The following is a 12,842-nucleotide window of genomic DNA, read 5'->3' as shown; positions in this document are numbered from 1 at the left end:
GGTACTGGTACCAAGACAGATATATAGACCACTGGAACAGAACACAGGCCTCAGAAATCACACTACACATCTACAACCATCTGATCTTTGACAAACCTGACAAAAACAAGAAATGGGGACAGGATGCCCTATTTAATAAATGGTGCTGGGAAAACTGGCTAGCCATATGTAGAAAGCTGAAACTGGATTCCTTCCTTACACCTTACACAAAAATCAATTCACGATGGATTCGAGACTTAAATGTTAGACCTAAAACCATACAAGCCCTAGAAGAAAACCTAGGCCATACCATTCAGGACATAGGCATGGGCAAGGACTTCATGACTAAAACACCAAAAGCAATGGCAACAAAACCCAAAATAGACAAATGAGATCTAATTAAATAAAGAGCTTCTGCACAGCAAAAGAAACTGCCATCACAGTGAACAGGCAACCTACAGAATGTGAGAAAATTTTTGCAATCTATCCATCTGACAAAAAGCTAATATCCAGAATGTACAAAGAACTTAAATTTCCAAGAAAAAAACCACTTCATCAAAAAGTGGGCAAAGGATATGAACAGACACTTCTCAAAAGACATTTATACAGCCAACAGACACATGAAAAAATGATCATCAATGGTCATCAGAAAAATGCAAATCAAAACCACAATGAGATACCATCTTAAGTCAGTCAGAATGGTGATCATTAAAAAATCAAGAAACAACAGATGCTGGAGAGGATGTGGAGAAATAGGAACCCTTTTACACTGTTGGTGGGAGTGGAAACTAATCCAACCATTGCAGAAGACAGTGTGGCGATTCCTCAAGGATCCAGAACTAGAAATACCATTTGATCCAGCAATCCCATTACTGGGTATATACCCAAAGGATTATAAATCATTCTACTATAAAAACACATACGCAAATATGTTTACTGCAGCACTGTTCACAATAGCAAAAACTTGGGACCAACCCAAATGTCCATCAATGATAGACTGGATTAAGAAAATGTGGCACATATACACCTTGGAATACTATGCAGCCATACAGTCCCTTATACATGCAGTCCCTTTGCAGGGACATGGATGAAGCTGGAAACCATCATTCTCGCAAACTATCACAAGGACAGAAAACCAAACACCACATGTTCTCACTCATAAGTGGGAGTTGAACAATGAGAACACATGGACACAGGGAGGGGAACATCACACACCGGGGCCTGTTGTGGGGTGGAGGGCTAGGGGAGGGATAGCATTAGGAGAAATACTTAAAAATACTTAATGTAAATGGCGAGCTGAAGGCTGCAGCAAACCAACATGGCACATGTATATCTATGTAACAAACCTGCACGTTGTGAGCACATGTACCCTAGTACTTAAAGTATAATAATTAAAGAGGAAAAATGGACACCTAACCTCACACTAAATACAAATATTAATTCAAAATGTGTCATAGACTTAAATGTAAGATCTAAAATGATAAAACACTTAGAAGAAAATATAGAAATCTTTGTGACCTTGGGTTAGGCAATTATTTCTTAGAGATGACACCAAAATTACATGTAACAACAACAACAAAAAATATAAAACATCAAGATTTAAAACTTCTGTGCTTCAAAGTCACCATCAAGAAAATGAAAGGACAAACTACAGAACCAAAGAAAACAAACAATTTACTTATCTGCTATAAAGATGCTTTACAATTGATTTAAATATACTTGTATAAAGGACTATTACAATTCAAAAGTAAAAAGATATCTCAATTAAAAATGTCTAAAGGATTTAAATTCACATTTCCTTCAAATAACATGTACAAATGTCCAATAAGCACTTATTGGACATTTGAAAAGGTGCTTAATATCATTAATTATTAGGAAAATGCAAATAAACAATGAGATACAACTTCACACCCACTAGGATGGTTATAATCAAAAACAAAAATAACAAGCGTTGGTGAGGATATGGAAAAATTAAAATTCTCATATGACGCTAGAGCGATTGTAAATAGTGTACCTACTTTGGAAACTATATTGGCATTTCTTAGTAGAGTCATCCATCATATGATGCCATTTGAAATTGGAATACATTCTTAAATGTGATTATGTCACACATTTTAATGGGCATCTCTCGCTTCATTTGATTTTTATATTTTTGCTAATGACTTATTACCTGCTGTTTATTATATGTTTATTTTAAACTATGGAAATGATGTTAGACAAAAAGCAAATCTGAGTGATTTTCTTATCTGAGTTCAAAATGAGTCGTAAGGCAGTGGAGACAACTCACAACACCAACAACTCACTGGCCCAGGAACTGCTAACGAAGGTACAGTGCAGTGATGGTTCAAGAAGTTTTGCAAAGGACACAGAGCCTTGAAGATGAGGAGCATAGTGATCGGCAGTCAGAAGTTGATAAGACCAATTAAGAGCAATCGTCAAAGCTGATCCTCTTACAACTACAGGAGAAGTTGCCAAAGAACTCATCATTGACCATTCTATGGTTGTTCAGCATTTGAAGCAAATTGGAAAGGTGAAAAAGCTCATTCAGTTGGTGCCTCAGAAGCTGAGCGAAAATCTTTTAAAAACGTGTCATTTTAAAGTGTCATCTTCTATTATTCTTCACACAAACAAACCATTTCTCGATCGGATTGTGATGTGCAACTAAAAGTGGATTTTATACAACAATCAGCAATGACCAGCTCAGTCGTTGAACCAAGAAGAAGCCCCAAAGCTCTTCCCAAAGCCTAACTTGCACCAAAAAAAGGTCAAGGTCATTGTTCAATGGTCTGCAGCCGGTCTGATCCACTACAGCTTTCTGAATCCCAGAGAAACCATTATATCTGAGCAGTATGCTCTGCAAATCGATGAGATGTCCTGAAAACTGCAACGCATTCAGCCAGCACTGGTCAACAGAAAGGACCTAACTCCATGACAACACCTGACTGCAGGTCACACAACCAAGGCCTCAAAAGTTGAATGAGTTGGGCTACAAACTTTTGCTCCATCTGCCATATTCAGCTGACCTTTTGCCAACTGACTACCACTTCCTTCAAGCAGCTCAACAACTTGTTGCAGGGAAAACACTTTCACAACCAGCAGGATGCAGAAAATGCTTTCCAAGAGTTTGTCAAATCCAAAAGCACAAATTTTTACACTACAGGAATAAACAAACTTATTTCTCATTGGCAAAAATGTGTCGATTGTCATGGTTCCTATTTTGGTTAATAAAGATGTGTTGAGCCTAGGTACAATGATTTAAAATTCATGCTCTGAAATCACAATTACTTCTGCACCAACCATGTCACAGGCTGAAAAGAGATGTTAAAAAGCCTTTAGTCTGCCAGGTGCCATGGCTCACGCCTGTAATCTCAGCACTTTGGGAGGCTGAGGGGGGGTGGATCATTTGAGGTCAGGAGTTCGAGACAAGCCTGGCCAACATGGTGAAACCCTACCTCTACTAAAAATACAAAAATTAGCTGGGCGTGGTGGCAGGCGCCTGTAATCCCAGCTACTCAAGAGGCTGAGATAGGAGAATCTCTTGAACCTGGAACGCTGAGGTTGCAGTGAACACCACTGCACTCCAGCCTGGGCCACAGAGTGAGACTCTGTCTCAAAACAGGGGGAAAAAAGCCTTTACCTAACAAAGAACAAAGAACTACTATCAAGAATATATAAACGGCTGGGCGTGGTGGCTCACACCTGTAATCCCAGCACTTTGGGAGGCCAAGGCAGGCGGATCACTACGAGATCGAGACCATCCTGGCTAACGTGGTGAAACCCCGTCTCTAATAAAAATACAAAAAAAAAAATTAGCCAGGCATGGTGGCAGGTGCCTGTAGCCCCAGCTACTCAGGAGGCTGAGGCAGGAGAATGGCATGAACACAGGAGACGGAGCTTGCAGTGAGCCGAGATCATGCCACTGCACTCCAGCCTGGGCAACAGAGCAAGACTCCATCTCAACAACAACAACAACAACAAAAAGTATGTATAAACAATTCTCTAAGTTACTAAAATAAGTAAAAGATATACAACTCAACAGAAAGAAAAAAGAGGGTGGGCAAAGGTAATTCACTGAAGAGGAAATGGTAATGACTAATAAATATATGACTAGATGCTCTCCCCACACTACTGAAAATGGAAACAAATTTACAATAAATAGCATTCCATACTCCTCAGATGGGCTGGAAATAGGAAATCTGTTAAGTGTGGACATCACTTAATGAAAATAATTGTTCAAAGGGACAATGGGTGAATAAATGGTAGTTTTTTTTACACAATGAGAATATTACACAGAAGTGGAGATGAAAGACCCTCCGCTTAATAACCCAAACTGGAGCAATTCTCAAAACATATGTTGAGGAAACAACAAAAATGATATACACAACCTGACAATGGTGAAATACACATTTCATATACAGAAAGAATACTAGTTACTGTTTATGAATACCTGTGTTTTTAAAATTATAAAAATATGAATAGAAATAATTCTCAGCATTGTTAAAATTGCAGTTACTTCTAGGAAGGGATAAATTGTGAGCTTCAACTGTATTAGTATGGTTTGGTTTCTTAAACTTCTTAAACAAAATATCTAAAGCAACCATCACAAAGTAACTAAGTCTAGGTGCCTGTTACATAAGCCTCTGACCTTTACAGAAAAGTTTGGAGGGTTTCATAAAAGTACTTTAAAAACAAAAACAAAAACAAAAAACAAACAAAAAAAAACAGTGTTTCCCAGTATCAATTGTTTCTCCATACCCACCTTCCCCTGTTACCAGATGACAGGAGCATGAGCTTTGTATTTCTTGGAGACTTAAGGGACTCCAGTTATGATTGAGAGCATATTTCCTGTCTACCTTAAAGGAACAGAGCCTCGTGGTTGAAACTAGATTGAAGTAACATTTTTAAAACATTTCTTACAGAATTGCATTACGAATTTTATGCCTACTATACATGCATGTCAAGGAAGTCAGGGAGAAATAAAAAGCACACAGAAAGAATGTGCCAGGTTTAGCAGCTTATCATTGAGAAAAGCTGAAAACCGTATCAAACTGAGCATCAGGGAAATAATAAATCATGGCACAATCATATTATATTTTATTCAATAATTAAAAATCATATTTTCTAACTGTATGGATGACATGGAACAGTAGCAAATCTTGTAATTTTATATAAAAAACTGGGAAACATGATGCAAAATTAAAACAGCACCATTTTTGAATCATGTAAAAACGTCAATGTGGGTGGGGGAAGGTAAGAAACATCTCTCACTCAGCCTTTCTCTCTCCTTTTTCTCTGTACTGTTACATACTTACCCAAATTTTTGAAGTGTGCACATATATTCCTTTTCAATTTAGAAATAAATCTATTAAAGACACATTAAAATGGAAAACAGCAATGCACCTCTTCTCTAATGTAAAAATAAATTATAGTTTACCAAAGGCACTTTTCTCTGTCTTAGAACTTAACTGATACTTTCCATTCCGCTTTGACACATGCTGAGTCTGCTTAAAGTTTTAATCTTGATAAAAAATAAGATACTCTGCTTATTTAGACATTAGAATGCACAGCCTGTGGCATCACTCCCTGTTCTGTTGAAGAGAATCATGCTCTGGTCTAATCATCATAAAGTCTCTCACCAGGCTACCCAGCTGGACTCTGGCAGCCTGGCAGGTGGGTACGTCAGTATTAAGAAATCAGCACTTGGAAATATTAGGATGTTACGTTTGTAAGAAGAAGAAAATGCAAACTAAAGAATCAAATGAAGAATAAGTTGTGGACGGGCGCGGTGGCTCATGTCTGTAATCCCAGCACTTTGGAAGGCCAAGACGGGCAGATCACCTGAGGTCAGCTGTTCAAGACCCACCTGGCCAACATGGCAAAACCCCGACTCTACCAAAAATACAAAAATTACCTGAGCATGGTGGCACACACCTGTAATCCTAGGTACTCAGGGGGCTGAGGCAGGAGAATCGCTTGAACCCGGGAGGCAGAGGTTGCAGTGAGCTGAGATCCATACCACGGCGCTCCAGCTGAGCTGATAGAGTGAGACTCTATCTTAAAAAAAAAAAAAAAAAAAAAAAGAATTAGTTGTGTTTCTTCCCCTCAGCTATCCTCTTAGGAGGAAAGAGGAAGAAAGAAAAGAAAAAAAGAGAGAGGAAGAGACAAGGAGAAGGAGAGAGAAAGGAAACTGCAGACCATATCAGCTACCATAATTCAAACGCTCCCCGAAATCATTTGCTACATTTGTAATACAGAAGTTGCAGCCACACTTCAGTGCAAAGACACTTCAAAATTAGTAAGAGAATGAAGACATCATACAGAAGGTAAGAAATGAATTTTAAGTCAGTTTCAATCGGGGTGTTTGTGATAGGGAGGGTCAATATCCCGAGTCTGTTTCCTGATGTGCAAAGTGAAACTATAATAATCCAAAGTGAACATCAGCTGTTTCTGGTCTATCCAGCATTGCTGACTTGGGAGCCATCTCTTCCCTAGTCTCTGTGGTTCTGGAAAAGCTGCCAGCCAAAGGCTTGTGCATGGGTACAAAGCCTTGCTATAGTCAGTACCCATTCTCCTGGCCATCATGATTAATACAGGGGTAGACACTTATGCCAAGGCTGGCTAACTAGAGTCTTTCCATGGGATTGTTCAGTTGGGAGCTGCAGGAAAATGGCCCCTGCCTTTGGGTCATATGGCTGGAAATAAGGTGCCATCCTCCTAGTCACAAAGAGAAAACTTGCTGCGAAGAAAAAAATAAGGATTGTGAAGTAACACTATGAAAAAAAAAAAACAGAATAATGAGGACGAAGCACATATAGAGGTATAGAAGGGGAGTGTTTGAGAAAGACTGAGTGAAGGCAAGAGAGAAAGAGGGGGGGCAGGGCTAGGAGCCTCAGGCAAGAAGCAAGGGAACAGGGGACAATAGGAGCAAAACAATAGGAGCAATAGGGGGATAATTAGTGAGTAGGATGAGGTGCAAGAGCTGGAGCAAGCCCGAACTGTGGAGAGAAGATGAAAGAGGGAAGGAAAGTACAAAAGGGAATAAAAGGTTGCAAGGCAAAGAGATGGGAAAGATAATCAGGAAGATATTCAATTAAAGGGAAAGGAGTGGGTGAGGGAGAAAGGAAAGAGGGATTGCAGGTTGTGAAAAAGGAGAAGAAAAGAGAGACAGCAAGAGACAGAGGCAGACAGCCTGAGAAAAAAGGAGGAAAGAACAGGGACAGTGAGGAAGTAGAGAGTGAGCTCAGAAATCTTCCATACATTCTCGTCGCATACAAAAATGACTTGGAACTCTTTTCTGGCATTCCAAGCATGTGAAACTTTGATCTATATCCAACTTTTCAGTCTCATTTGTCACTATTCATACTAGCACACGTCTACTTGAGTTTTCGAGATGCATTCCTGCTTTTTCTACTTCATTGCCCCTGACTCATGCTATTATATCCTCAGTCTAGAATGTTCTCCCACACTTCATTCCCCTTTGGACATATTGGCCAAATTCCAGTGCAAAGTTTAAACACACCACCTCCAAGAAGCCTTCTGAAATGTCCTCGTTGGAATTAATTTCTTCTCTCAAACTACCTGTCAATATTACTTTATTATGGCACTTATTTGCCTCATACATCTGTCTTAGTTTGTGAGGATTTGGCGAACAGGAGCTGTGCCTTGGTCATTGTGTGTATTTTTTTTTTTTTTTTGAGCTCCTTCCACGAAGTTCCAAGTTCTTTACAATAGAAGTCTAATACATGCTGGACTTAAATATGTAGCCAAGTAGCTATTGACATTGTCAAATACGGACTATTCTAAAATATCATCCAAACACTTCATAGAACAAAGCTGAGTTTCTTCTTACTAGGGAAGGAAGAACACCTTAACAGAGTGGTGTTATATTATTAATAATACAATATTATTTATAATATTTATTTTCTTGGACAAATATTTCCTGTGTGGGAGTCATAGGGTCTTGGTCCCCTGAAGGTTCATTGAAAATTCACTGGCATGAGATAGATTAACAGGAGAAAAGACATAACATGTTTACTTAATATATATACATGGGGGCCCTTCAGAATGAAGACACAATTTCCCAGTGAGTTACAGAAAATTATATATCACCCTGAGACCACAGTAAAGAGTTTACACTCAGAGCAAGGCCTGAAACACATTTAGTGGCAAGTCAGGTTAGGAGACAGAGAAATGAAAAGGCTTAGCCAGCTAAGGTGGCCTTGTTATATAGATGAAGCCTCCCTTGGAAAGGGGAGGGGGCACAGAGATTCTCTACAGATGCACATTTTCCCCAGTTATGACAGCTTGGGGGTGGTGGGGAGCAGTAGGGGGTGGAGGCAGCGGGGGCAGGGAGAGCATCAGGATAAATAGCTAGTACATGTGGATCTTAATACCTACGTGATGAGTTGATGGGTGCAGCAAACCACCATGGCACATGTTTACCTATGTAACAAACCTGCACATACTGCACATGTATCCCAGAACTTAAAATACAATTTAAAAAAAAAAAAAAGACAGCTTTGCAAGGCCACTTCTGTTTGCTGACCAAGTGGCAGTCATGTCAAAATTTGTCAGAGAAATATATTGTGGGCTAAAATATTTTAATTGCCTTCACTTAGAAGAGTAAATTCATATTGATAAAGATGGTAGAATAATAAAGTTACAGTAATGTGAAGAGTAGTAAGCTGTGGGTGGAGTGGGGGAATGGCTTATTTCTCAACTTCAATAAGAATGTGTCAGACATCAAGTTAACAGCGTTATAAAAGTGGATTTTAGAAGAAAATGAGAGGTAAAACACCCCAAAGCTTCTTTATTGCATCATCATCCTGTGTTTTCCATTAGTCAATTGCCTTATTCTATTAAATGGAACAAAAACAAGCAGAGCAGCATCCTGTGATTTAAACATACCCACATAGACCCTACTAGGAAATTTAAATATACCTGTTTGTAGAATTTCAAAGATGTACCCACGGTTCTGGAACACTGGAGAGGAACAACAGAGAAGGATGAAGTATGGGGACTTCTGGGTATGGCAGGGATGCTAAATAAGCTTATTTTACCTACCAATATTGAGTTCCTAGAGGACTATTTTGAAACTATTCTGAGGCCATGTCTGGACTTTGCAGAAAAGAACAGAATGATGTCTGAAGTCTGCAAACCACATGGGAAGGGTGGCGTTTGCCCTTTCTGAGTTATTGAGTTGAAGAAAGACTATACTCATTGTTTAATTCCATTCAGATACCTTGTTTGCTTTTGCTTTCTCATTCTTCCTGGTAGAGCCACATCAATCCCAAGTAGCTACTCTGTCTTTATTGCCAAAACCTCTGAGTGGAGCCTCTGGAGGGTTCCATGCAAATACTGGTATTCTTTCAGAGAAGTAACAGTCAGGTAGCATTTTTTTTTTTTAAATAGAGACAGCGTCTCACTTTTGTTTGTATGTTTTATAGAGACAGGGTCTCACTATGTTGCCCAGGCTGGTCTCAAACTCCTGGGCTCCAATGATCTTCCTGCCTCAGCCTCCGTATAGTGCCCAGGCTCAGGTGGCATTCTTAAATGACAGCTAGAATAGACTCAGCTGAGGGAACTGAGGTAAATATTAGGAATATTCTGATTGAGATACAGGAGTAAATATAGTATCTCCATGCCCCTTGAACACTGACTGACCTACATTTGGGAATGTGACCCAAACTTGTCAAGAGAATCCTTCTTTAGGATTTTGTAATTTGATGCTAGGGAAAAAAACTCTCTCTTATTTCTTAGGTTCCTAAATGGGCTTGGGTAAAGCCTAAAACTGTAGCAGTAATGCCACTGTCCATACCTTTCCCTGTACCTAATGCAAGAATGAATCTAATCTGAAGCAGCAAAAACCGGGGCTAGCCCACATAGAGAAACATTGCACAGAAAGCAAGAGTAAGAGACCAGATAACTTTATGAATTTTGAGGATTGCCCTACTCACAGACGTTTCAGTTATGTGAGCCAATAAATTCCTTTTGCTGAAGCCAGAGTCTGTCGTTTCAAATTCAAAAAAAAAAAAAAATCTAATTTCTTTAAGACAACACCTAATGATCAGTCTCAAATTCTAGAGACAGGCCTAACTTTGAGGTTCTTCAGGAATCCTCATCTCTTCGGCAGCCTCCCACTGACTGCCACAGATTCCGTAAGCTAGGAAGAAAGTTTTTCACTTTAGAGATGGATTTCACACCAGTCCTCTGTATCTTTTGTACTGCATAGAGCCCAGATTAAAACGCACATCAATTCATAGGAGACCAAATATGCCTGTTAGTGATGACTGCTGTACATCAAAGAAAATGACGGAGGCAAATCTCCATCATTGCAGAGGTTTATTTTCCCAAGGTTGAGGATGTGCCTGGGAAAAAGACACAAACCACAGTAGAATCTGTAGCCTGTTCTTTTCCAAAGAGGATTTTGAAGGCTTCAATATTTAAAAGGGAAAAGCAAGCAGGAGGGGAAAAGGGAAAATAGAAAAATGGGGAAGGCTATGGTCACACTCTTATGAAGCTTTGATTAGGCTTACTTAGCCCATATGTTGCAAATGAAAAGGAGGAGGTGGAAGAAAAAATTATGTATTCATCTCATACTCAGTGAGTCTGAATTTTTACATAAGATAAACAGTAGAGGATGCAGTCAAATACGTATTCATCTTGGGGTGGGAGGGACAATTTCTAGTCTCTCCTTGTTCCATACTTGTGAAGACAAGCTGTTAATTTACATTGTCAGTGTGGCGGGAATGGGTCGGGGGAATCTCCTGTGGAGACATGTGACCTTCTATCTGTAGTTATCAGTTTAGGAACAAAAGGAATGGCAGGTTTTGGGGTATTTTTGTGGCTCAGCTTCCAAGCTTAACTTTTCTCTTTGGCATCGTGAATTTGGGGTCCGGATATTTTATTTTCCTTTCACACTTTATGTAGATGGATAAAAGGAGAGAGAAATTACATGAAGCCATTTTGAAACATAAGAAAACAGAAAAATATTCATACGATTCCTAACCACCTCTTTCAGTCTCCGGAGACATCCTAGGGAAATGACAAAATTCCAAAACGATCCTATTTTTCTGAAAAACAATTAATTTTGTGAAAAGAACGGGAAAGCCTCCTCCTCCCAGTGATAGCACGGCTTTAATTAGCCTGTAAGAGTCATGTTGGGTCACTGCAACCCTCTTCCAATAATGCACACGTCTCATTGGCTTCCTTAGGCTGGTGTCTTGTCAGCTCTGTTTCCTGAAGCCCATGAAGTGTGTTGAGATGCAGCAGAGAGAAACTTCGTCAGGATAAAGGGGAAAGCAATAGGACAGAGTCTCTTGCTGCCTTGCATCAACCAGAATCTCTCTTTTAAAAAGTTATCTTTTATGTAGTGGGCTCCCAAAGAAAACTTAAGGGAAAAAGGGTTTGGACTGTCTAAAAAGTTAGAAACTAGCTGCTTTAACTATATAAATAGCATAAATCCAGCTATTGCATTTTTAAGTATCCCAGATGTTGAAGGTCTTAGATAATGGAAGAAGGTACCACTGCTTTTACACAGATGAAGGTACCTTTGGCACTGTAAGTTGTGTTCATTGTATTAATCTAAAAGCATCACCCACTTCTGCCAAAACTTTATTAGAAAATAAGATTCTGTGAATCTTGCTTTCCAGAGCATGCACCAACCGATGAGTTCTGCGTTTATTAAGAAGTGAAATAAAGATTGAGACAGGGCACTAGTGATGCCTCTGCAGTTTAATCACTTGGGCTTGTCAGTCTTATGTGAAATTCTACCATTTGAGATCAGAAGCTCAGCATGCAAATAAACCTCTATTGTTCCAACACAGAGACCTCCATACATAACATTTCAAGGCATTCTCTTTACATGTAATCAATAATACAAGAAACACCTGGGCTAGCACTCTTTGGTACAAAGGAGAGGTAGAAAGAGGCTACCAGAAACATTGGTATGACAGCCTTTAAATATATTATGCTTTTAATAGAACTATTCCCCAATACATCAGGAACTAAAGTTATTGTGATCCTGTTAATTTTACAATTCTGTCCTTTTCCATAACCAAAAAAGGCCTTAAAAGAAAAAGACAAACCTCTAATTCTTCATCTTACTCCTCATCTTCAAAGCAGACTTTCTTTTCTCCCTTGCATTTAGATTCCATTCTTCTGCTTGAGGTAGTAAGTTCAGGGAATTTTCAAAGAGACAAAAGCTACTCAAAAGAATATAAATGTCAAACACATGTAAATTTCTCCTGCTCCATTTTTCCCCAAGTCAGGAATGTCCTTTGTTGTCTCCTGGTATGTTTCAGCTGGCTGACATCTCTGGTTGAGGAGCAATCATCCAGGCAGCATCCTTACAATGTAATGACAATCAGTTACCAAAAATGTGCAGGCACTGATAACAGGATTCAGAAGGGTCAGAAATGAGTGTAAGAAAATAGATATTTCAAACAAGTGCACAGCAGCTGCTGCAGACCTTGGCTTAAGATTGCATCCAAAACATTTATTAATTTTCTTCTCTAAAACAAAGGGAAGCCAAATGAAATCCTGATAAAGGGTCATTGTGAAGAGGGGGAGAACACTTTCCTGTTTAAATGGTATTCCTGCAGTTAAATTAAAGTCTTCCAAAAACATCTTTTCTCCCACTTGTTCAGCCAAGAAGAGGGAGGTGTTAAGGAGGAGGAAAGACATATCTTCAAATTTATACCTTCTTTGAGGATGATTCTACAGTTTTTACACAGTAAAAAAATAAATCAGGTACATGTAAAAAACAGATACACAAAAAAATTCAGGAAATCAATTAGAACAATACCAAGAATTTATCCCAATTGGATGCCCTGTCAAAGCAATAACACGTATGCAAACATGAA

At 39.1% G+C, this 12,842-nt stretch overlaps 1 long non-coding RNA gene across 1 annotated transcript in view; it reads right to left on the bottom strand.

Annotated features, from left to right (window-relative positions):
• Positions 1 to 12,265, bottom strand: part of LOC139363725 (uncharacterized) — a 38,431-nt gene extending 26,166 nt beyond the window's left edge. The window contains exons 1-2 of the long non-coding RNA XR_011624543.1: positions 12,066 to 12,265; positions 5,911 to 6,029 (exon numbers count right to left, since the gene is read on the bottom strand). This is a non-coding gene — a long non-coding RNA (uncharacterized lncRNA). The remainder of the gene's footprint in view (positions 1 to 5,910; positions 6,030 to 12,065) is intronic.
• Between the last annotated feature and the right edge of the window lie 577 nt (positions 12,266 to 12,842).

The sequence above is a fragment of the Macaca nemestrina genome, chromosome 6, assembly GCF_043159975.1.
Source record: "Macaca nemestrina isolate mMacNem1 chromosome 6, mMacNem.hap1, whole genome shotgun sequence".
Classification (NCBI taxonomy): Eukaryota; Metazoa; Chordata; class Mammalia; order Primates; family Cercopithecidae; genus Macaca; species Macaca nemestrina.
Note: the sequence above shows the minus strand (reverse complement) of the source record. Positions and strands in the feature narration are given on the sequence as shown.